This window comes from Topomyia yanbarensis, chromosome 2, assembly GCF_030247195.1.
Source record: "Topomyia yanbarensis strain Yona2022 chromosome 2, ASM3024719v1, whole genome shotgun sequence".
NCBI lineage: Eukaryota > Metazoa > Arthropoda > Insecta > Diptera > Culicidae > Topomyia > Topomyia yanbarensis.
This window is the reverse complement of record NC_080671.1, coordinates 457,222,264-457,227,427: the sequence shown is the minus strand read 5'-3', so window position 1 is coordinate 457,227,427 and position 5,164 is coordinate 457,222,264.

Here is a 5,164-nt window from a genome sequence, read left to right as displayed (position 1 = left end):
CCAAAGATTTGTGCAGACTTTTTTCGGAGAAATTCGCGAAGGTGTTCACAGATGAGGCCTTAACAGTAGATCAAATTGAAATTGCTGTTAGTCAAGTTCCGGTTGTGAGCAAAACTCTAAGCGCTATAGATGTCAATGAAACGATGATTACCAGAGCTTGTTCTCGGTTAAAATCGTCTTTCAATCCGGGACCTTCCCGGGATGGCTTCCCTTCAGTACTTTTGAAAAGGCACATCGACGTTTTAGCGACTCCACTTCTTCGCATCTTTAGAGCATCTATTTCCAGTGGCATCTTTCCATCCTGCTGGAAGTCTGCGAATATGTTCCCAATCCATAAAAAAGGTAATAGGCGAGACGTCAATAATTACCGGGGAATTACTTCATTGAGTGCTGTCTCGAAGTTATTCGAGCTGGTGATTATGGATTATGGCTCACTGCAAGCAGTACCTAATTGACGATCAACATGGTTTCACGTCTGGGTGTTCGACAACGACTAACCTGCCATGCAGGGCCGCCGAGAGGGGGGGGGGGACCGGGGTGTTTCCCCCCGGGCCCGGAGTTTAGAAGGGGGCCGCATTTTTAACAGAAACTAAAATTTTGACAAATATTTTTTCGACAAAAATTAATTTGAGAATTCAATTAAAAATTCAATATCGTGTGTAACTAGAATGGCGAAAATTCAAAACTACTTCATATTTGATATCAACTATGTTTATATCAACGTAAATCTCGCATCGAAATAAGATCAGACTCGAGCGGGCATAGCGGAATTTGTACATTGAATGTCATGTATGCAGCTCACCTGGGTTCGAATCCCAACCCCGCACACAGGAATAGAGATTTGTTATAGGAAAATGCCTAACCTGAATGAAGAAGCGAATGACCTTAAGGTTGAAATGTCTATAATCGAAACACAAATTTGATCAGACTTGTAAGGGTTAAACAATTAAATGGTTTGATTGGAAGTCATGAGGTTGTCTTCAAATTTCGCCAATTTGAAATCGATTTTTTTATTTATTTAATTTCCAATCTTCGAAAGCGCTGAATTAGTATCGAAAATAATTATTGAAAGAAACAAGCCCTGCTTAGGGTTGCCACACCGGTTTTTGAATTCCATGTCTTCGTTCAGGTAAATCCGAATTCGCCCGGAAGAATCCATTGGATTATTTTGCAATTTTGCGTTGCCCTTTTTTTACCAGGAATCACCCAGCACCCAGTCCTCATAAACATCATCCTCGGGTTGCAGGCCCTAATTGTTAAGGAGGGTCTCTTGGCTTTGACAAATATTATTTTAAAAGTGCCATTTGGGTTTACTTTACCCCATTGAACCTCCGCTTAAATGGATTAATGTTCCTCACAAAGATTCTCGAAAGAAACTGAAGTGTGATTTCACACCCCGTATTTGTTTACTGACGAGCAGAGCAAAGCTCGCTCGGGTTATCCTTCACAGCGAGAGTGGTTGGAGCTTTTGGATTCCATGTGAATATCCGAGACAGCGAATCACTACATCCAACTAAATCAACAAAACTCTTAACAAATGCAAAAATATACAACTAAATGTGAACGGCACAGAACGGTGGTGTGCGTTACCAAAACTTTACACTCTACGGTGAATGTGACCAAAATAAGATATTTTTCCTCCTAGTGCTACGAGCTACATATGAAAAAAGTGCACATTTATTTGCTTTTAAGCGTTTTATACAATAAAAAGCAATGGAAGCGCTCCAAAATTCTGTCGAGTGATCACTTTAATTCGAAATTCGAATTGATTTCAACGACCCTTGTGTCTCTTGAAGTATATCCCCTGCTCAGTAAAATTCTGCTGGTCAAAGTACCACTAGAGGCGGTAACCCTACCTCTATTTGTGAGCTCAATTGGTCAAATGACTCATCAAAAACTCTTGATATACACTGCTGGCCAATAAAATAGGTGTGTGATAGATTATTTTGTTTTTCTCTCAATTACGCATACCAAGTTGCAGCAGTCTCAATCACACCTACCTCACACAGAAGCCTTGGAATCTGTCAAGTTACTAGTGGCTTGTTGGCGCTGATTATATTTGCAATCTTTGTCAAGATGCAAAACAAGACTACCGCAGGCTTTTTCGTGTGGTCAATATAATAGGTGTGTGAAATATATTAACGTGTTATTATTTTACATAATTCCATTATACGTTTTATTTGATGAAGTTTGAATTCTGCGTGATAATAAATGTATTTAAATGTTGAATAAGTCAAAGATTTGTTATAGAATGGGTCGAGCCACTGTACTCAAGTGGAACGAGTTTTGCTAAGAAACTTTATTCAAGAAGATAAGACGTATAAATAAATCGCGAATACACTGCGGGCGTTCCGAAAACTTCGTTGCAAATGCCTTAAAACCTTTGACAAAAGGAAACACGCAAAAAAACCCAAGAAAACATCTACAGCAGCCAGTGGCGGATCCCCCCCCCCCCCCCCTTCCCCCAAATTTTTTTTAACTTGTTGAGAAATTTTAAATTTGTTTCAATTTTATACTAATTTCAAACTCAAAATCATTTCAAACTAAATTTGTTCAACAAAACTGATATTTGTTAAATAACGTTTTACGAATTTAACAATGATAATTTTAAATTCGAAATTTCAGACCCCTCCCGAAATTTTTTTCTGGATCCGCCCCTGACAGCAGCTGACCATCGTATTGCAATTTTAGCGAAATCTGATCCATTCGCGTCATCCAAGACCAAATCAGAACAAATTGGAAAAGTGGTAGGTCTAAGAACAGTTCGCTGTAGGCCGTAAAATTCCAATCTTCCAGAAAGAATTGCTAAGAAGGTTCCACTATTTCGAAGCCAAAGCCTTTGAAGAAAAATGCAATTTGCTTTTCAACAGCGTTAATGGGCCTGGTTCAGAAGGAATAAAAAAATGACGACATATCCTTCGGAGGGACGACTCAAAGGTAAACCTGTTTTCCCCCGATGCACAAAGAAACGTTAAACGTCCAAAGTGCAAACAGTTTGATCTGCGACACACGCAAAATATGGTAAAGCACGGAGGCGAGAACAATGAGGTTTGGGGCTTGCTTTTCGTGGAATGGCGCAGGTCCAATTCTTCGCAACGCCACTATAATGGCAAGATTCGAATGCAAAGCTAAAGGATGGATACCCTAAAGGATGTCATGCAGTCCTATGCCAAAGATAACGTGCCTTTACATGACAGTTTCAGCAAGATATTGACCAAAAACACACATCGAAGTATGTAAAGGAATGATTTCGGGATAATAAAGTGACTATAATTTCGGACCCTGCCAATCTCCTGTCATCAATCCCGTAGAAAATTTACGGAATGTACCTAAAAAGAAGTTATTCTATCGAAATTTCATAAATATGGATCGTTTGTGGGAAGCAGCTTAAAAGGAATGCTACCCTACACCAACGGAAACTAATCAGCGTTTGAATGACTCAATGCCAAGATAACTGGATAAAATTTGGTTGAATAAGGGAGCTTATACAGGCTACTAGTTGTTTAAAATGTTGAAGTCTTAAAATCATTGGATTTGAACATTTTTAATGCAATGGATTACAATATACCTATTTCATTGACCAGGTACTTTTTTGGATTTCATGGAGAAGAAAGAGTTACGATAAAGCATAACATTTAATTTACAAAATAGGGGTGGGCGTAGCGTAGTTGGTAAATCGATTGCCTTGTACGCAGCGCACCTAGGTTCGAGTCCCGACCCCGCACATAGGATTAGAAACTTTTCATAAGAGATTTTTCTAACCCGAAGAGGCGAATGACCTTAAGGTTAAAACCTCTATAATCGAAATAAAAAAAAATACAAATAAAAGTGTTCTTTTTCATATTTACGACTGTGCCTAACTATAAAATATTTGAATATAATAATATTTTTAGAGAAAACTTCAAATTTCATGTATTTTTATCTCACACCTATTTTATTGACCAGCAGTGTACCAAACGAATTCGAAATTAATCCAAAAATTTAAATTTAAAATTTAATATATTTGGTTTGCCGTTCATTGACACAAAATCTATAAAAAAATATATTCAGATACGAGATGATACCGAAACATTTTTGTAAAGGGGTCATTCTCAAATGACGTAGTTTTTTCGGCGATTTTCGACTACCAATTCCCCCTAGCAAAGAGGCCAGGGATGGAAAAAAATACGTTTTACAATTCTTTCAAATACGGCCTTTTATCAACATTTGCATTATAACAGCAAATTGCGTGCACAACAAGCCCCTTTCGTGTCGAATATAGTGTTAATAGTTTTGTTTTGAATTTATATGTCATGGAGCATGCAGAGAAGATCTCTCAGTTCAATGATTCTAAGAAGCATACGTTCAACTAAATTGCTAAATTGTGTTTGATTTCGTAGAGAAAATTTAACTCTGCTACCAAACTAAATCAACTAGTTAGCAAGATTAGCTAACTAATGTAGCAAGTTAAACTTGTGCTAACACACCAAAACAAATAAAAGAATAATTTATGTTTTTATAGGATTATGAATGTTTTCGAAACCAGCATAGCGTAAAATCCAATCAAAACCTTTATATAAAATTTGATCCATGCTTCTCATTTTTTTTTTCATTTTTTTATTCCTACATGTTTTTCTTTATTTTGTTAAAATTTCTATTTTTTCAAGTTGTGGATTGTATGTATATTTCTACAACTGTAAGATTCTGCCTTTTTTAATCTTTTTGCATACTTTATTTTATCCATCTTTTTACGTTCCTCACTTTTGCTTTTTTTCTATTGCTATCACCACAGAGAACAGATATCCATGATCGAACAAAAATATTTAAAAAACGTGTGTAAACATTTGAATTAATATACAATAAACACTAGCGCCGCCACACCAACCTATCCCAATTATCCGTCAAATCCATTCCGGAACCGGTTCGAAATCCTAAATGGATTCAGTATGGAATCTTGCTCAAAGAAAACAACCGATTCCGACTCTATCGGTTGATGCATTTGAGCTGGAATTCATGCTGGAAGTCCGAACCTGTTCCGGACTAGTTTGACTGGGCTTGAGAAATAACCGCCGTCAATTCTGTCGAACTCAGCCACAAAAAAACATGACGACAGTAGCGCACCTGGTTTGGATATCCCAACTACCTTCGAAATCGTTAGAGATTTTACACAAGTTGAATGCTGAAG